The sequence below is a fragment of the Elephas maximus genome, chromosome 1 (assembly GCF_024166365.1).
Source record: "Elephas maximus indicus isolate mEleMax1 chromosome 1, mEleMax1 primary haplotype, whole genome shotgun sequence".
Classification (NCBI taxonomy): domain Eukaryota; kingdom Metazoa; phylum Chordata; class Mammalia; order Proboscidea; family Elephantidae; genus Elephas; species Elephas maximus.
In genome coordinates this window covers 33,485,312-33,506,683 of record NC_064819.1, presented here as the reverse complement: position 1 = coordinate 33,506,683, position 21,372 = coordinate 33,485,312, and the positions used below count along the sequence as shown (strand labels likewise).

General features: G+C 39.3%; 1 long non-coding RNA gene across 1 annotated transcript; it reads left to right on the top strand.

Moving 5' to 3' along the window:
• The first annotated feature begins 13,448 nt into the window (after positions 1-13,448).
• LOC126074972 (uncharacterized) lies at positions 13,449-21,103 on the top strand. Its single transcript, XR_007517090.1, has 3 exons — positions 13,449-13,676; positions 16,377-16,437; positions 21,018-21,103. It is a non-coding gene; the product is annotated as an uncharacterized LOC126074972 (long non-coding RNA).
• Positions 21,104-21,372: the final 269 nt, after the last annotated feature.

Here is a 21,372-nt window from a genome sequence, read left to right as displayed (position 1 = left end):
GAAGGATGCTGGTGAGGAGTGAGCTTCTTGGATCAAGTGGACACTTGAGACTATGTTGGCATCTCCTGCCTGGAGGGGAGATGAGAGGGTGGAGGGGATTAGAAGCTGGTGAAAAGGACACGAAAAGAGAGTGGAGGGAGAGAGCGGGCTGTCTCATTAGGGGGAGAGTAATTGGGAGTGTGTAGCAAGGTGTGTATATGGGTTTTTGTGTGAGAGACTGACTTGATTTGTGAACTTTCACTTAAAGCACAATAAAAATTAAAAAAAAAAAAGCCAACAGAGAAAGCTTTCCCCTGGGGCCGGCACCCTGAATTTGGACTTCTAACCTACTAGACAGTGAGAGAATAAATTTCTCTTTGTCAGATGACCAAGGCAGGTTTGACCCTCAGAGAAGAAAACACTTCCCTCAGCCCCAGATCCTCACGTGAGTTCAGGAAGATGGACGGCCGAGGAGTGCATCACTGCCATTGTCTTGATAGGAAAGTATTTGTCAAAATTAAACACTCCTCCTCAGATTCTAAAATAATAAATAAATAAACAGACAAGAAACCAGACCTACTGGACCGGTTGAGACTGCAGGACCCCCTGAGACTATTACCCTGAGATACTTCTCAAACTTTAAACTGAAACTAACTGCTGAGGTCACTGTGTAACTAAATAACAAATTGGCTCAAAAAATAATGAAAGTCACCTGTAAGTACCGTACTCCTTTTTAAAAAACCACCTGTATGAGACCAGTCTGTCAATGATTACTTTAAAACAAAGATGAGAACATTAGGGGGCAGGGAAACTAGATTAATGGAAATAGAACAACCAGAATGGAAATAAGGAGTATGCTCACATATTGTAAAGAATGTAACCAATGTCACTGAACAACTTGTGTAGAAATTGTTGAATGGGGACCTAAACTACTGTGTAAACCTTAACCGAAAACATGATAAAGTATTATTAAAAAAAAAAAAGTTCTGTTCTTAGTGAAATATATGTCCAGATAGCTAAAGTTGCCTATTATAAAAATACTTTGTAACTGTGACTATTTTATAATCTGTAAGATATAAATATAGTACATTTTATAGGGTTACATAATAAAGTATAATTATCTTCATTTTATAATTGAGAAAACAGAGGTTCAGAGAGGACAAGTAAATTGTCCCAGGTTAAAGAGCTAATAAATGGTAACAACAACAAAAAAATCAAACCCATTGCCATGGAGTCAATTCTGGCTCATTAGTGACCCTATAGGACAGAATAGAACTGCACCATAGAGTTTCCAAAGCTGTACAACCACACTAGTGATAGGATAATATCCATACGCCTACAAGGAAGACCAGTTAATACTATTATTCAAATTTATGCACCAACCACTAAGGCCAAAGATGAACAAATGGAAAGTTTTTACCAGCTTCTGCAGTCTGAAATTGCTCGAACATGTAGTCAGAGCACATTGATAATTACTGATGATTGGAATGTGAAAGATGCAAACAAAAAAGGATCGGTAGTTGGAAAATATAGCCTTGGTGATAGAAATGATACCGGAGATTGCATGATAGAATTTTGTAAGAACAATGACTTCATTGCAAGTACCTTTCTTAACATAAACGGCAACTATACACATGGATCTTGCCAGGTGGAATACACAGGAATCTAATCAACTACATCTGTGGAAAGAGATTATGGAAAAGCTCAATATGATCAGTCAGAATAAGGCCAGGGACTGACTGTGGAACAGACCATCAATTGCTCCTCTGCAAGTTCATGCTGAAACTGAAGAAAATTCAAACAAGTCCACGACAGCCAAAGTACGGCCTTGAGTATATCCCACCTGAATTTAGAGACCATCTCAAGAATAGATTTGACACTTTGAACACCAATGACTGAAGATCAGGTGAGTTGTGGAATGCCATCAAGGGCGCCATACAAGAAGACAGCAAGAGGTCATTAAAAAGACAGGAAAGAAAGAAAAGATGGATGTCAGAAGAGTTGCTGAAACTTGCTCTTGAACATTGAGCAGCTAAAGCAAAAGGAAGAATTGATGAAGTAAAAGAACTGAACAGAAGAGTTCAAAGGGTGGCTCGAGAAGACAAAGTAAAGTATTATAATGACATGTCCAAAGAGCTGGAGATAGAAAACCAAAACGGAAGAACACACTCAGCATTTCTTAAGATGAAAGAACTGAAGAAAAAATTCAAGCCTCGAGTTACAATAGTGAAGGATTCTATGGGGAAAATATTAAACAACACAGGAAGCATCAAAAGAAGATGGAAGGAATGCACAGAGCCATTATCCGGAAAAGAGTTAGTCGATGTTCAACCATTTCAAGAGGTAGCATATGATCAGGAACCGATGGTACTCAAGGAAGAAATCCAAGCTGCACTGAAATCATTGGCGAAAAAGAAGTCTCCAGGAATTGACGGAATATCAATTGAGATGTTTCAACAAATGGATGCAGCACTGGAAGTGCTCACTTGTCTATGCCAAGAAATTTGGAAGACAGCTACCTGGCCAAGCGACTGGAAGAGATCCGTATTTATGTCTATTCCCAAGAAAGGCAATCCAACCTAATGTGGATATTATCAAACAATATCATTAATATCGAATGCAAGCAAAATTTTGCTCAAGATCATTCAAAAGTGGCTGCAGCAATATATCAACAGGGAACTGCCAGAAATTCAGGTCAGATTCAGAAGAGAAAGTGGAACCAGTAATATCATTGCATCTTACGTACTTTGGACATGTTGTCACGAGGGATCAATCCCTGGAGAAGGACATCATGCTTGGTAAAGTAGAGGGTCAGTGAAAAAGAGGAAGATCCTCAACGAGATGGACTGACACAGTGGCTGCAACGATGGGCTCAAGCATAACAATGATTGTGAGCATGGGGCAGGACCCGGCAGTGTTTCATTCTGTGGTGTGTAGGGTTCTTATGAGTCAGAACCAACTCGATGGCACCTAACAACAACAACTATCTTTACAGAAGCAGACTGCCGTATCTTTCTCCTGTGGAGTGGCTGGTGGGTTTGAACCGCTGACTTTTTGGTTAGCAGCTAAGCTCTTAACCACTGTGCCACCAGGGCTCCTTAAGTAGTGAGTGGTAAGTGCTATCTCACTAATCTGGATTATCACACCCTGAGTTGTCCAAAACTAACGAGGAAAAAAAGTCTGATGTGAGTTTGTAAGACAAACACCATTTATCTGGAAGTTGTCAGAACCGAGAACCTGAACATAGGAGAACAAAACTCAAGTCAGGCTTCAGGGTGTTTGGAAATAAGAAAACTCCCTCTTTGCATGTAAGTGAGATCGTTCTCTGTCCATTTCCTGTAACAAGCCTCAGATGAAGGACTACTCTCACCAGCCCCAGTTCCCCCAAACAGCTGTAATGGCATGAGCTACTTCAGGTTTCCCCATCCTGGCCCCCAAAAACTAGCTTAGGTGTAGCGATGGCATTGTCATGATGAAGTTGTATTGAGAGCTTTTCTTCTCTGTTGAACACCAGGCATCAGATCGGGGAAAAATCTCCAAGTACTGTAATTAACTTCAGTTCTAATTTTTGGGTGTTTTTTTTTCTCCTAGCTGCTGCCAGGGTTCTCCTTCAGTCCTATCAGTTAGAGCAGTGCCACAAAGCTAGGCCACACTCCCCTGGGAAGTTGTTAGGAGACTTCAGGGAAACTGCTCCTCTCTTCTGGGAAACTTGAAGCTAAACTGAAATACAGACCACCAGTTTACTTTTCTCAGTTTTGAGGAAACTTTTGGGTGGTTGGATTTTTTATACTTCTTGGCTTTCACATTGTTTGGGTATATATTTAATCTTTAGTTCGGGGGGGTTATTTTTATTATCCCTTCCTTTGTTATCAGTTTTCATTTTCTCTCTAGGTGCTCCCAGGCAGCTCTACGAGTATTTGTTATGAAATATGCATTGCGGGCCCTGAAAGGCCTGGGAGATGTATTCCTCTAGCCCACCCCAAACCACACCCATTGCTGTAGAGTCAATTCTGACTCACAGGGACCCTATAGGATGCAGTAGAACTGCCCATAGAGTTTCCAAGGAGCACCTGGTAGATTCGAACGGCCAGCCTTTTGGTTAGCAGCTGTTAACACTTAACCACTATGCCACCAGGGTTTCTTAGCCTACCCTGCCAAGTTGATTCCAACTCAGTGATGTCTAAACTAAGCTCCTTGCTCCTTTTAAACTCCAACTTGTGTTACGTGCAAGCCACATTTATTATTATCCACTATCATGCCATCTATCCTCAAGTTAGTAGTAGACCAGACTGAACAAATGGAATAAAAATAGAGTCTATTCACGAAATTAGTTTTAAGGAATACATAAGGCCTAGAGTCCTGGTGGTGCAGTGGTTAAGTGTTCGGTTGCTAATCAAAAGGTCAGAAGTTCAAAGCAGATGTATTTCTTAACCACTACACTATCAGGGTTTCTATGTTTGTTGATAGGTGTGTGGAAAAAATGTTTTATTTTGCTACTTGAGCTTCAGTCACCCATCACTTTCCAGGCATTGCCTTGATTTCTGTATTCTTTTAAACTGCCAGACTTCTATCTTGTTGTGAGTGCATGGATGTGGTGGATACTGCAATTTATTTAGTCAGGGCTTAATGAAAGCAGAATATAAGTCAGTGCCGTGTCTTTTTTTTCTTCTTTTGCTCAGTTTACCTCTTATTTTATTCCATCTCTTAGTTTGCATGGAAACCCTGGTGGTTAAGAGCTACAGCTGCTGACCAAAAGATCAGCAGTTCAAATCCACCAGGGGCTCCTTGGAAGCCCTATGGGGCAGTTCTACTGTGTCCTATAGGGTTGCTATGTGTCGGAATTGACTCGACAGCAACGGATTTTTTTGCTTGTTTTTAGTTTATACAGGATGTCTCCATTTCTGTTATTAGAACTATTGGAAGATACCAACTGAGAGGATTTTAGTTGAATTAATTTGACTTGAACTTAAATTGCCATAAGCTGACTTTTCTCTAGGTTCAGATGTGAACATCTGTTTTTGTTTTATAGATGACATCAGTTTTAAATTCAGGGGCACTCTTTTCTCACTGACTCCCACTGACTTGTATTGTCTGATCTAAGTTGTATACATTCTCTGGGCTTTGATTATTTCCATAGTAATGTAAGCATCATGAATTTTTAGGAATGCCATTCATCCTAAATGTTTGTAAATTGCCTTCTTTTCTAAATTTGTCCCCCTGTAGTGAATTAATATTAATTAATCATAAGAAAGTTTTGAAGGAGACATTGGACAGGATAGAAATTGAGGGCCATCCCCTGGACCTAGAAGCTCCTCTTGACTTCTCTACTTCAAAATGCTATTTTTGACAGCAAAAAAAATTTTGCTTTGCTTAAGTCTAAAATAAAGGATGGGGAGATTACTTGATTTTTAGTAGCTCTCCCTAGACTTACATTCATTTATTATCTTTAGAGCTAGAAGTCCTCATTTTTAAGAAAATGCTTCGTCATTATGTTGTTGGACTCATAAAATTACTATAATGTTTCTTCTTAGTTTAGTTAAGTATACGAGACCAAATGGGCAACACCTGCCCAAAAACAAAGGCAGGAAGAGATGGAAAAACTGGACGAATGGACACAGAGAACCCAGGGTGGATAGGGAAAGGGAGAGAGTACTGACACATTATGGGGATATCACAAAACAATTTTGCATATAAAATTTTTGAATGAAAAACTAATTTGCTCTGTAAACTTTCACCTAAAACACAATAAAATTTAAAGAAAAAGAAAATTAATTTAAGATTAAATTTCCATATGCATTTTACTTATCAATTCACATATTTTATTGTGGTGGTGGTTGATAGGTGCCGTCGAGTTGGTTCTAACTCATAGCGACCTGATGTATAACAAAACAAAACACTGCCTGGTCCTGCGCCATCCTCATGATTATGCTTGAGCCCATTGTTGGAGCCACTGTGTTAGTCTATCTTGTTGAAGGTCTTCCTCTCTTTTGCTGGCCCTGTACTTTACCAAGCATGATGTCCTTCTCCAGGGACTGGTCCCTCCGGATAACATGTCCAAAGTATGTGAGATGAAGTCTTGCCATCCTTGCCTCTAAAGGGCATTCTGGCTGTACTTCTTCCAAGACAGACACGTTCATTTTTCTGGCAGTCCATGGTATATTCAATATTCTTTGCCAACGCCATAATTCGAAGGCGTCAATTCTTCTTGGGTCTTCCTTATGCATTGTCCAGCTTCGTATATTTTAAAAGTATTTTTTTAAAAAGTCTCACCAGTAAATTTTATTAATATTATTAAAATTGATTTTAAATCTAAAAAAATAATAATATGTTGTTTAAGGTGACTACTCATGTGCGTAAGGAACGTATCCTAGGTCACAGAACATTCTTTTTCCACACACTTACCGGTAAGGGTAGCTGGATTCTGTTTTCACTTTTATACCCTTTTATCAAGATGTGAAGGCAATGCATTTTCTTCCCACCTATATCTGCTTCCCCACCCCCTCTGTTTTTGCTCACAGCAGGGAAACTACAGTTACAGCTTAGCCTGTTTTGCATATGGAACTGTGCCAGAAGCAGTTTTTAGGGGGTTTTAAAAATGAAGACATCTGGCACCTGGCGTATTTATAATTCGTTTGCCAAAGACAAGTTGCATGCTGCTGGAATTTTCAACTGAAGGTCACGTACCAGGTAAGAAACCAGTCGGGTGGGGCTGGTGCGTAGGAAACCACACACTGAAAAAATGGCTGGTTCTGTGAAGTTGGGTCGACTAAATTTGTCTCCTGGTCCGTCTTCCTTGTCACCGTGCTCCTTTAAAAAAGAGGTAAAAGAAAGCAAAAAAAAAAAAAAAAAAAATCCAAGTCAAGAAAATTGACAGTGGTTCACAAGGCTGTGACATGTCAGCTGAAGCCCTGGCAATTAGGCAAGAGAAAAGGGTACCAAGTGGAAAAAAAAAGATGGAGCAGAATTTGGCATGGTGCTGGACAAACTGTTCCTCTCAATTGAGTGGTCCCTGACTTTTCATCTGGTTTTTCAGGAAAAAGTATCCTAAGGGATTACAGTTTTATAGTTCATCTCACCAGCAAATTACTAACAGTACACCAAGAAATGACTGAAGGTTTACTTATGTTTCATAGTATTAATATAGTATTTTGGGTTTTCTGTTTTAAAATCTTTTCTTATATCTAGGAGTCAGTAAATACTAGTGCCAATACTTTCCAACTCATTTGGTCTGCCCCTGAGTGGCACAAACGGTTTGCACTCCACTACGAACCTTGAGGTTGGAGATTCAAACCCACTCAGAGGTGCTGAGGAAGAAAGTCCTGGCAATCTGCTTCCATAAAGATTACAGCCCAGAAAACTTAATGGAGCAGTTCTGTTCCGTAACACATAGGGCTGCCATGAGTCAGAACCAACTCGATGGCAGCGGGTTTTGGTTTGGTGTGGTTTCACACTTGAATTAAATAAGACTGTGGTTTTGTTTTGCTGGGACAAAGAATTTAACACGAAACAAGTGTCCTGATGAGATTAGCATTTGACCTTCCTTACAGAGCAAGGGAGGAAAGCCATCTCAACCACACTGGTAATCTCTTTCTGACAGATTTGACCATTTTAAAAGTAATGTGGGCCATATATGACACACAAAACGAGACATATGTTTATACAAGCAGTCATTAGAGAGTACTCTTTCTAAACTGTGCTACTTTTCCAGTCTACAGATCTGGGGGTTTCCTTCTGCCCAAGTTATAAGTTCAGGCGTTGTTAGCTTAAGAGAGTTTCCGTGTCTTCCATTCTCAAGGTGCGTATGGAGGTGATTGCTTCAGGGAGATGAAAAGAGGAGAAAGGGTTTCCGCTGCAGGTTTGTTGTTGGGAATGGTTGACCTCACCTTCCCCAAGATGGAGACAGAATTACTGGCTTCACTGGGACTATAAACTGGTGGCCTGAGCGTAGGATCTAGTCCAAAAATATGTGCATTTAACACAAGCACTAGTGATCTTCAGAGTGTTTATATATATATATATCTGTATATACACATATAATTATTTGACAGGAGATTTCACATTTTTAAAAAATCTAGATTTCTGGTTTCTTTTTAAAAATTGGAAGATCAGGCATCATTATGCCCACATCTCTCGTAGGAACAATCTGCTGTATGGCACGGAGTTCTCCACCCTCCAGGAACCCACCGCCTTGATTATCTCTCCAAAGCTGGGTCCAAATTGTCACTTTGTTGTATTCTTCTTGTTGTTGTTACCTAAATCAGAGTGAAGAGGAAAGTGAGCCATTTCTTGCATCTTTGTCTTTGTCAAAAGTGAGAACATGAAAACAGGCCAGAGGGACAGGTTATCTACGTTTCTATCTAGCAATCTTTTTTTTTTTTTTTTTTGTAATATCAGAGCCATTGCCTTGGGCGATGGTACCCCTGTGGCCTGCAACCCTTGGAATGTGTGACTCCAGGGTTTAGACTCCTTTTCTGCCCTGGTCATGAACCACCCAGGTCATGTTTCTGTTCTCACATGAAGCGTTTCCTCTGCCCACCTCAGGCTCCATGGGTTCATACTCCAGGGGGACAAGCAGCTTCCTGGCCCAGACCGGGTCGCTAAAGCTGCACCTCACTTCAGAACTGCTGCGATGTCGTGACTGAGTCTTCTTAAAGATGCCCGGCACGCAGGCCACTCCTGGCTGTCAAACACTGCAGGAGGTAGACTGATGATATGATGTCACTTATAAAATGTACTTTTTGTTTGTAAATTTACTCAAAAACTGGTATCACCTTTTGGCCTATAACAATGGCGTGGCGGGACCATCTGACCTCCTCTACATTAACAGCCCAAGGCTGATTCCTACAAGGTGGACGTCAGACATACCTGCACCCTCCAACCTTCTTATCAATTCTGACACCAGCTGTCCCTCCCACGCCACTCCCTACTTCTCTACTGGGTTCAATAATTCTTTGCAATGGCTACACAGAACTCACGGGTAATACCTACAAGTATGGGGTTTATTAGGGAAACAACAGGTTACAACTCAGGATCAGAAACAACTCAGATACAGTTCTTCCATCAGGACAGCCTTTTAGCCATGCCTGCTGCCCTGTCAGGCAAGTGTTACAAAGCTCTTCAGCTCCACCAGTGACTGCCCAGAGGCACCCCACTCCGCAGTAAGCCTCAGTCTGAAGGTGCTCAGCTCTCTTGCTCCATGGGTTGGCGAGCCTAGCTCCTCCCAGTGCCCAGAGCAGGTATGGATTACCCAGTAACCAAGGCATGCAGGAGTTTACCTGTGCTTACTCACTAACCTATAGTGCACAAGTTCACCTATTTTACATCACATCAAAGATGTGGTGAAACCCCACGAGAAATTGGACACTATAGATTAGTAAGTAAACACAGTTAAGCCGTGTATACCTTGCGTGGAAACCCTGGTGGCGTAGTGGTTAAGTGCTACAGCTGCTAACCAAAAGGTTGGCAGTTCAAATCCACCAGGCGCTCCTTGGATGCTCTATAGGGCAGTTCTACTCTGTCCTATAGGGTCGCTGTGAGTTGGAATCAACTCGACAGCAACAGGTTTGGTTTTATACCTTGTGTAGTGTAAGCCGGTGTGTACCTTGCTTACTGGTTAATCCATCCCCATCCTGGAGGCACCCGACTCTGCCAGCAAGCCTCCTGCCCAAAGGCACTCCACTCTCTCATTCTGTGGGCTGGGAAGCCCACTGTGCTGTCTCCTGCTGGTCTCCTGGTTCTGCTACCTCAGCTACCACAATTTCCCTTCCACTGCCCCTTGCCATCTCAGCTCTCTCTGTCTCCCGAGCCTAGGAGGTTCTCAGCACAGGGATCCTGGGTCCAAAGGATATTCTCCACTCCTAGCTGTTCTTTCTCGGTGGTAGCGAGGTCCCACCCTTCCACCTCTGGGATGGCTCATTTTAAGCCTAGTGGGATGGCAAAACTGATCAATCCCCTTGTTAGGGTTCCATACACCTTATTTCCGGGTCCCACCCCCACTTATTAACAGCCTTCACTATGCAGGTGACGTAACCTTGCTTGCTGAAAATTAAGAGGACTTGAAGCACTTACTGATGAAGATCAAAGACCACAGCCTTCAGTATGGATTACACCTCAACATAAAGGAAACAAAAATCCTCACAACTGTACCAATAAGCAACATCATGATAAACAGAAAAGATTGAAGTTGTCAAGGATTTCATTTTATGTGGATCCACAATCAATACCCATGGAAGCTGCAGTCAAGACGTCAAATGATGTATTGCGTTGGGCAAATCTGCTGCAAAAAACCACTTTAAAGTGTTAAAAAGCAAAGATGTCACCTTGAAGACTAAGGTGTACCTTGAAGACCCAAGCCATGGTGTTTTTCAGTCACCTCATATGCATGCTTTTAAAGCTGAATGATGAATAAGGAAGACCAAAGAAGAATTGATGCCTTTGAATTGTGGTATTGGCAAAGAATATTGAATATACCACAGATTGCCAAAAGAACGAACAAACCTGTCTTGGAAGAAGTACAACCAGAATGCTCCTCAGAAGCAAGACTTTGTCTCACATACTTTGGACATGTTGTCAGGAGGGACCAGTCCCTGGAGGACATCATGCCTAGTAAAGTAGAGGGTCGGCTAAAAAGAGGAAGACCCTCAACGAGATGGATTGACACAGTGGCTGCAACAATGAGCTCAAACGTAGCAAAGATTGTAAGGGTGGCACAGAACCAGGCAATATTTCGTTCTGTTGTACATAGGGTCGCTATGAGTTGGAGCTGACTCAGTGACACCTAACAACAACCCCCACAAGGGTGCCATGCACTTTATTTATATTATTAGCAAGCTGTCCAATCCCCTTGGTGGGCCACAAGCACCTTATTTGCATGTCGTTAGGTGCTGTCAAGTCGTTTCCAATTCATAGCGACCGACCCTATATGATGGAGTAGAACTGCCCCATAGGGTTTCCGAGGAGCCGCTGGTGGATTTGAACTGCCGACCTTTTGCATAGTCCCACCCAGTTTTTTGGTGGGAGCTACAAGACCATGGCTGCCATAGGGCCCTGCTTCTTTAACTGAAATTTGGTATAGTGGTTATAAATTGTGGTGATATTTTCCCTCTTAGTTTTTAAGGAGAGATCACCATAAGCACATGTGGAAAGAGTGGTACCTTTTAGAAATGAAGTCGCCTGCCTGGTGATTTTAGTGGTCAGGTATGAAATCAATGAGGCAGTAACTACTCTTTTATGAAGCCACCCATTTAGTGTAATTGCTCCCTGAGGAGAATTGTAAATGACATGAAGTACTAGGAAACTCTACCTCATGTAATCTAAACTGAAAACTCGAGAGAAAAACTGTAAGTGTTTTAAAAAAACAAACCAAACCCATTGCCGTCAAGTCAATTCTGACTCATAGTGACCCTGTAGGACAGAGTAGAACTGCCTCATAGAGTTTCCAAGGAACACCTGGTGGATTTGAACTGCCAATCTTTTGGGTTGGCAGCCATAGCACTTAACCACTACGCCACCAGGGTTTCCTTATAAGTGTTTAGGAATGGGTTTTAGAAAGAATATTGATGATCTGTCAATTCTTCAGCTTTCCTTTAATACCTTTTTTTTTTTTTTTTTGGTCAGTCTGGTGCCTATCAGTTGAGACCAATCCACAGTCCTTGCTATGTTTTTCACTCATCCTGTATAGTTTTTCATTCAGACCTTCTTATATATGAGGCTAAGCCTAAGGAGTATTATTTCCGTAGGAGTATCACACCCTCTAAAATGATCCAGCAAAATCATTTCTACAGCAACATTAGTTCTTATTGTCCATGTGGATGATTTTAGGTCTTTTCTGTTTGTGCAGAATTCCATTACTAAGTTAAAGGAAAGCAAAGTACGGTTTATAGACAGGAAATATAATCTCCAGTAAGAAGCATCCAAGGGAGTCAGTAAAGTGGGAAATGCAGATTTTTTATTAATGAGGTGCCTTTTCAAAGAACAAATCCTGATTTTTTTTTTTTTGCAGTAGTGTTCCAGAGGCTTAATTTAATCTTTTCAACATTAAATATTTTTTATTCAAAAAGAATGCAAACATGTTTTGGAATAATTAAATCGAATAAATGTGAAAAAATCTTCTACATCTGAGCATATAAAAAGGTAAGTGAGAATCTAGAAAATGCAATTACTTACATGTTTTTCATGGTGGAAATATTCTCTAACGTTCTGTCAACAGATTTTAGCAAGGCACCTACTGTACCTAAACTGTACCCAGTTCTAAGGAACTTTAAAATGAAACTACCATCAAATTCTATAAAAATCCATTTTATTTTGTTTTGAAACATGTATCTTATATTAATATTCATTGACAAATATAACTATCATTTGAATAATGATAAAAAGTTTGAAAGATTCTTATTTGTTATATGATTTATTCTTGGCAGGAGTTCTGTGGGTTCAGTAGTCTCTACTTGGTGACTCAGAAAGGGTAAGTGACCCACTTAAAGGTCAACAGCAAGTAAATAAGCACTAAGAACACCATCTTGACTCAATGCTTTGTCCAGCTCGCTGTGCTAGAAGAGATGGTTATACCCTTTTTAGTGTTACTATTGGTATTAAATATGGGGTTGCTAGGAGTGAGAATCAACTTGATGGCAACGGGTTTGGTTTGTTTTTTCTTTGGTTATTGGTATTTAAAAAATAATTATGAACTCAGTTGGCATGATCTAGGGATTAGTTTTAAATCAGGGCTCATTCATACACTCAACTATATTGAGCACATGCTATATGCTGGAGCCCTGGTGGCACAGTGGTTAAGAGCTCGGCTGCTAAATACTATGAAAGCAAAGATGTCTTTTTGAGGACTAAGGTGCACCTGACCCAACATGCAAAAGCTGGACAATGAATAAGGAAGACCAAAGAAGAATTGATGCCTTTGAATTATGGTGTTGTAGAAGAATATTGAATATATCATGGACTGCCAGAAGGAAAAACAAGCCTGTCTTGGAAGAAGTACAACCAGAATGCGCCTTAGAAGCAAGGATGGCAAGACTTTGTTTCACATACTTTGGACATGTTATCAGGAGGGACCAGTCCCTGGAGAAGGCCATCAGGCTCAATGAGGTAAAGGGTTAGCAAAGAAGAAGAAGATCCTCAATGAGATGGACTGACACAATGGCTGCAACAATGGGTTCAAACATAGCAATGATTGTGAGGATGGCACAGGACTGGGCAGTGTTTCATTCTGCTGTACACGGGGTTGCTATGAGTTGGAACCGGCTTGACAGCACCTAACAACAACATGATAGGTGCCGAGCATACAGTTAAAAATAAAACAGACATGATCATTACAGGCTGATTGGAAATACAGACATTAAATAGATTATCACACTTACACATATATGAGAAGCCCTGGTGGCACAGTGGTTAAGAGCTCTTCTGCTAACGAAAAGGTGAGTAGTTCGAATCTACTCTGTCCTATAGGGTTGCTATGAATCAGAATTAACTTGATGGAAATGGGATTTTTATACATGTATGTTTTCCAGGTGCACACCAGACCTGCTTCTGCCTTGGGGAATTTGCACTTGTAGCCTTTGCTTCGACTGCAGTTCCCCAGATGTCTACCTAGCTCCCCCCTTCACTTTCTTCTATCTTTACTCAAATGTCACCTTCTCAGTTGAATAGCCTGGGAATATGTCCAGCCGAAGGAGCATTCAAATGTCAAGGTAAAATAAAAGGCATTTTAAGAAACCTATTCAGAAAGAAATATTCAAGGATGTCCTCAAAAAAAACAAGAAAAAATTTGCAGGAGAAATAGAGACATTGAATACCAAAAATAAGAGATGAAGAGGAACTAGTAAAACTTATGATTAAGTATAAATCCTTACTGCCATGTAAATTTAAACATATATTAATAACATGAAACTAATCCAGATGAGCTCAAAGTAAAATTCGAAGGTGAAGCCAATGTGGGTGAAGGGAAAAACGATATCATGCTAGGTTTTGTTGTCTTTTATTAGAAAAAAGTATAAACATTTAAATATATGAGTTAAAAAGAAATCAAGGCTGGCCACTACAGGAACAGAGACAGAATATAAAATTTTTTAATTTCTGGGGAGAAAAAAAAAAGAGAAATTTGATCAACCCACCAAAAGACAGGAAAAGGAAAAAAAAAATCACTAAAAAAGGTAAGTGTTAGATATATAATAGTAGTAATGTGTGCAAACATATTAATAACAGAGAATGTAAAGTGTTAATTCTCCTATTAAAAGACAGAGATTCTCAGATTTTAAAAAAATCTACCTACTTACTAATTGCAGGGGACGATCCAAAAACAGAGTAACACAGTATGGCTGAAATAAAGGAATGGACAGAGATATTTCAGAAAGATGGCAGTTAACAAAGAGAAAGATCAGGGAAAGCAATATTAATATGACGTAAATTAGACTTTGGGGCCAAAATCATTAAGTCAGACAAAGAGGAATATTTTGCATTATAAATAGTACAATCCGCAAGATGGAAAAAGCATAAATTTTATGCACCTAACTATGTAGCTCTAACATATCAAAAACTATGAGAAATGCCAAGTAGAAATAGTGTTAAATCCATAGTTTTAATGGAAAGAGTAAATACATCCCTCTTAGAAATTGATGAATAAAGGAGCTTAAAAAAAAGTATATGTGGGATTTTGATAATACATATAACAAGATATATATATTTTCACACATATCCAACAAATAGAGAATACACATCTATTTCAAACACAAGTGTGTTATTTATTTTTTAAAATTTACCATGTATTATGGCTCAAGAAATAATCTCAGTAAATTCCAGAGAAAAACATAAATCATGCAGATGTACTCTGACTTCAGTTCAACAAAAAGAGAAATTAATGATAACATGGTATCTAGAAATAATCTAACTTGGGAGATGTTTCTAAAATCTTTCAAATAATTCGTGGGTTAAAAAGGAATAACAAAATATTCACAAGTAAATGATAATGGGGTAGACCAAAACTTGAGGTGTACTCAGAGGTGAATATACAGCCTTAATTAATTAGAAACTAGAAAGAATGAAAATAGATTAAGTAGTCAGCTCTAGAAGCTGAAGAAGAAAAAAAAATCAGCAAAATTAATTCAAAGAAAGTAAAAGGGAGGAATTAATAAAGATAAAAGAAAAAATTAATGAAAACATTTCTAAATGGTTCTTAGTAAAGATTGGAAAAATACAGAAAGCGTTGGTAAGTTGGAGAAAAAAGAGAGATGGAAGCAAATATTAATTAAGAAAAATGAGCAGTCGGGAGGGAGGGAAAGGGTGAGCTTATTGCGTCGTAGGAGGTGCTGAGCTTCCGTTAAGAGCGATGGAAAAATCAGGAAGCAGATAATGGTGAAAGTTGAACATGATAAACATACTTAGTGTCATTGAATGTACATGTTAAGAATGTTGAAACAGCAAATGTTTTGCTACATTTATATGAACCACAATAAAAAAGGGATAAAAGGGAAATAATAGCTATAAAGGATATTTTTAAATTATAAAATATTACTGTATATAATTTATTACAATACATTTGAAAATCCCAATGAATTGGGTTATTATTCAGGAAAGGAAAAGAAAAACACTGTCATGATTTAAATTATAAGATCTTGTACTTTGAAAATCCAAAATAAATAACTGAAAAAATTATTAGACCTGATAAAAGAGTTCAATGCAGTAGCCAGAAAAAAAAAAAAAAAAAAAACTGTGTTCCTATACACCAGCAATAAACAAGTAGTAAATACCTTGAATATCGTCAACAGTTGCAAAAAGAAAAAAGAACTATAAAATGTTTAGAATGTTGACTTAATAACAAAGACTTATATATGGAAAAAAAAAAAAGTTGCCATTGAATCAACTCTGACTCATGGAGACCCCAAGTGTTTCAGAGTAGAACTGCACTCCATAGGGGTTTCAATGGCTGTGATCTTTCAGAAGTAGATCACCAGGCCTTTCTTCCAAGGCACCTGTGGGTAGATTTGAACAGCCAAACTTTCAGTTAGCAGCCAAGTGCTTAAGTCCCACCCAGGGACTCCAAGACTTATATACAGGGTATATAAAGAACCTGTAATAATTAACAAAAAAAAGATAAACAGTGCACTAGAAAAAAATGGGCAAAGAATGTGTCCAGGCAATTTTAAAAAGAAGAAATATGAATAGCTAATTAACAATAGAAAATATGTTCCACCTCAATAGTAATCATAAAAATGAAAAATTTTGAAAAAGTGAGATGTAATTTTTCACTCATCAGATTGGTAATTTTTTTTTATGGGCACTTCAACTTTGAGGTGTCTGTAGTGGACACTGTTGGCTGCTTGCCCAGCGTTTCCTCCCTACTGAGCCCCTTCATTTCTTCATTATTTCTTCATTATTGCCCCGCCCCTATACAGCCCTTGTGCCTCGGAGGACGATGACCACCCTCAGCTCTGGGGACAAGCCTGATTGGTAAAGGTAATCTCACCCCCTCCCACAATCAGTGATTAGTCAAAATTCTGGACAATGAGAGACAAGGAGAATTTTGCTGGAAGTTTTTAGAAAGGTGCTCCCTCACACTTATAGTGAAGATCACGAAGCCAAACTTGCTTTCTCCCACAGCACATGAGCAGGGAAACATGTAGCCAGAAGTTCCTGCCATCTCTGGACTTTCCCTTACATGAACTAATAATTTTCCTATGTGCCAGCTAATGTTCTAGGTGCTGGAAATACAGTGTATGGAACAGAAAAAACCTGCTGCCCGTGGGTCATAAGAAGAGAAATGGGTTTGGGAGTGTTGGGTGCAATTTAAATCAGGTAGTCAGGGAAGGCCTTCCTGGAGAGGTGATGTTTGAGCAAATTCTTGAAGGAGGGAAGAAGAAAGCCATGTTGATACATGAAAGAAAAAATTCCATGAAGAGGAAAGAGATGATGCCATGACACAGAGGCTGGAGTATGCCTGACAAGATCAGCAAAGAAGCCCTGTGGAACAGGATCAGAGTGAGCGAGGAATGGCATAGTAGGCGATCAGGTTACAGAGATTTAAAAAAAAACAAAACAACACACGTTGCAGTGGGGTCAATTCCAACTTACAGTGACCCTATAGTACAGAGTAGAACTGCCCCATAGGGTTTCCAAGGAGTGACTGGTAGATTCGAACTGCCCACCTTTTGGTTAGCAGCTGAGCTCTTAGCCACTGTACCACCAGGGGTCCCACAGATAATAGGGGGCAAAATGCATTGGGTCTTATAGACCATTATTGTGTCTTTGTTTTTCTACTCTGAGTGAAATGAGAAGCCACTGGAGGATTTACAGAGGCAATATGGACTTAGTTCTGTTTTAGTACAATAACTCTGGTTGCTGTGTTGGCTGGACTACAATATAATGAATTAAGGGCAGAAGTAGAAAGAGTAGTTAGGATTTACTTTAGTAATCTGAGAACAATTACTGGTGGCTTGGGCCAGGATGGTGACAGTAAAGATGGTGAAAAATAGTTGAATTCTGGATATATTTTGAAGGTAAAGCCAACAAGATTTGCTGATGGACAAGATATGGGATGTGAGAAAGAGAAGAGTGAAGGAAGACTCCAAAATTCTGAGCCTAAGCAACTCCTGAGAATGTAGTTTGCATTAATTGAGAAGGGAAGCAGGTTTGGATGGAGGTGGGGAGAGATCAGGAGCTCACTTTTGTTGACTTTGAGATACCCATGTCTCAAAGTAAAGGTATCAAGTAGGCATTTGGAAATTTGAGTCTGGATCTTAGTGGAAAGGTTGGGTCAGAGGTAAACATTTGGGAGTTTCCAGAATACAGATGCTATTTTAAGCCATGAGATCCTTGATGAGATCACCAAGGGGGTGAATGGAGAGAGAGAAGAGACAAAATTAAAGCCTAGGCTCTGGGGCACTCCAATGCTAAGATTCAGGAAGGCAGGCAGGGAGGAAAAGGCAAGGAGACATCTATCCAGGAAGATAGGAGGAAATCCAGGGGAGCGTGGTGTCCTGAAAGCGTAGAGAAGAAAGTGTTTTAAGAAGGCAGAGTCAATTATGTCAAATGCTACCATTAAGTCAGAGTAATGTAATGGTTAAGACAAAGTCTGTGAAGCTGTTCCACCAAGTTCAAGTACAGCTCTGCCATTTACATGCTCTTTGACCTTGAGGAATCAAGGTCACCTCTCTGTGTCTCTCCATCTGTAAAATGGGGATTACAATGGCTCCTACGTCATATGGTTATTGTGAGGCTTAAATGTCTGAATTTGTTTCTCAGACTTAGAACAGCACCATGAGTACAGTAAGTGAATGGCAGTTACTACTATGAATGCCATTAGTAATAGTAAGAAGTATTAGTATTAGGAGGAGCAAGACAAGGACTGAGCCTTGACCACCGGATTTAGTAATGTGGAGGTCATTTTTGATGTTGACAAAGAGCAATTTGAGTAGAACAGTGGCTGTAAAACCTGTCGAGAGCGCTTTCATGTCCAGAGACAGTCATCAGGAACTCTTTGAAGAACTTTTTTTTGTAAAGGAGAGCAGAGAAATAAGTTGTGGTTATAGGCAGAGTTTGATAAAAGAGGTTGTTTTATTATAGGAGAAGTAACAGGTTTCAAATAGTGAGTATGTATATTTTAAATATACCTTGAATCCAAGTGTGGACTTGGAGTCAGTCAGAAGGCTTGCTGATAATGGACAGAGAAGCTGAGGTTTAAAAAAAACAGGGACTGAGCTCCAGTCACTTCACCTGGCATTTACTTGTTGGTTAGTATATATCTCACATACACCAGAATGTAAGCTCCATAAGAGAGGGCCCTTGTTTCCATTCCCTGCCATATTCAACCACCTCCAACAATACCTAGCACACAGTAGGGATTCAATAAATATTTGTTAAATGGATGACTGTTTCAGGTGAAAATTTGAGGACCAGGAGAGTTAAGTAAATTACTTGCCCCACTTGTTATGTCAGAGGCAGATTTAAAATCTGAGTCTCCTAGTTTCCAGTACAATGAACATTCTGGTAGTAGGATAATCCAGGTTTTGAAAAATCTATAAATTATTTAACAAGACTAGTCACTTGTTGAAGAATATGAGTGAAAATGTAATTTTTAAAAATTTCCACAAATCTTGACCTTCTCCCTATTGCACACTCTCTCTATGTATTTTTCAAGGACTACAAGCAATTGAAAAATGCAAATGTGATTCCTTGAAGTGAAAAATTAAATTATGTATAAATGTAGCAGACACTTACTTCCAGAAAGTTCACCAGTAATATGACTTTTTATGCAATTAGTAATAACCTTGAGTCTCATTTCTCAGTTACATACAAACTAAATACAGCATAAGATTGAAAGGTTAAGAGAAGAATTGTGTTCCTCTGTAGTATTTACTCCTGGTGGTTGAGTGGTGTTATTAAGCAGCGATGAATCACTCCATCCATGTAGATAGAAAACTTCCACTCCATCCATATATAAATCTTTCTCATCACGTTAAAAAAAAATAGCATAACCTTTTCCCACATACATAAATAAATGGAAATTTTTGCCCAAAAGAAGAGGACAGAAATTTACTTTTATTTAATCAAATTTCATAGCTCTGTAAAACTTCGTAAGAAGCTAGAATTGGAGAAATATTTTTAGGACAGCCAGGGACTATGAAATGAAGCTAATTCACAGAAGTCTCCAGCTAGAAAAATTCTACAAAAATATACAAAGTATGTACAGATTAACATAGATTGAGACGGGTAACATGCCTGGATATGGAAATTAAAAATTGAGTCTCCAACCATGTAACCTTAAAAGTGTTCCTCTTGCTAAGTTTCTGAAAAGCATAGTATGAAAAACATATTGTTGTGAAATACGGCAAGTAGTTTGCCAGAAATTTTTTTTTTTTTAAGTGGCCTCACACTTTGACCTAGTAATCTCACTTCTGGAAAATTACTCCAGGGAAATAATCAAAAGGAAGGAAAGTGCTGTATGTTTGAAGATGTTCAATACAGTGTTATTTATATAACTGTAGGATTAGAAAATGCTAGATGTCCAACAGTGGAGGGATATTTAATTAAATTTCAATCTAACCACTTAATAAAATAATATGTGACCATTAAATGCATGGTACAGAATGCCCAGTGTATATAAATATGTACTTAAACCTGTGTGTGTTTCAGTGAAAAGGGTTCCATCTCCATCAGTTCAGCTATTGTCACGTAGCTGGCTGAGCACTACCTGGACTTGAGGGTTGGCAAAAACAGATAAGTAGCATCCTTTGTCAAATTTTGTCTCAACAGTGCTTAGTTCTGTCTGGCTGAGCCACATGACACATTGATTAAGACTTTTAGGTTCTATGGGTCATTGTAGGTCACACCTAAGTAATCACCATTTAGACTTTCTTCATGAAGCAGAGAAATATGCTTTATTGATTCTGGGTGTTTTGCTAGCCTCTTTCAGTTATATTGGAATCCTTTTTCTCAGGCAATATGAAGTAACTCTGTATTTCAGCACACGTCTTTGCTATAGAGACGTGATTTTTGGCTTTGCAGCCCAAGGATGCATTCCACGTATGAATGGGAATCTTTGTGAAGTGAGAGTAAAGTCATCAGCTTCTGTGCTATGAGGAAGAAATATTCATCTTCTAATGTGCATGTGTGTGAGCCACCTCTTTAAAATCAGCCACCTTAAATGGCACCGAGGATGCTTCTGTCTGTGGCACATCAATGTCCATTAATTGCGTGAAGAGAGAACCGAGATTCCAATGGCAAAATCTGAAAAAGTAGATACACAAAGAAAAGTGGAAGCATCTGTTTAATATATACGACATTAGGATTTAATTCTACCTCTGTGATGCTTTTGTGTGGCTGCAGTGTTACAGCGGAGCACAGAAGCATAGCTGCGCAGTGTCAGCAGGTGCATGCCACCAAATTACTGCTTTTAATTTGCATATTCATCTGCTAAGAAGCATGTCATTATCATATCAAAGGGATACTAAGCAACATCTAGCTTGGAGAGAAGTGGCTTAGTTTCAATAGGAGCAATTAATGCAAGATGAGCAGTCTCTCTCTGTCATGTCTCCTAGGGCTAGCTGTAATCGTGCTGATTATTGGATACCAATAACCAAGGGCCCAGTTGGCACAGAATAAGAGAAGAACTGGAAAGGGAGCCTGCCAGTCCTCTCAACTGTACACTTGATGGCAACGCGATGCTCCGGTCACTCAAAAGAAGTGTTTGTATTATATGTACTGACTATGTGCCCCATCTATTTCAGCCCCAAAGCAGTCACGTATTAGGAAAACAACAACAAAAACCAAATAGAAATGTTTATGATCTTGATTTTAAAGGGTATGTAAAGGAAACCTGAAAGAAACATTGAATTCTTATTCTCAAATATAGGTTTTAATGTGTAGGTAAATTTCATTGAAACATACAAGCAC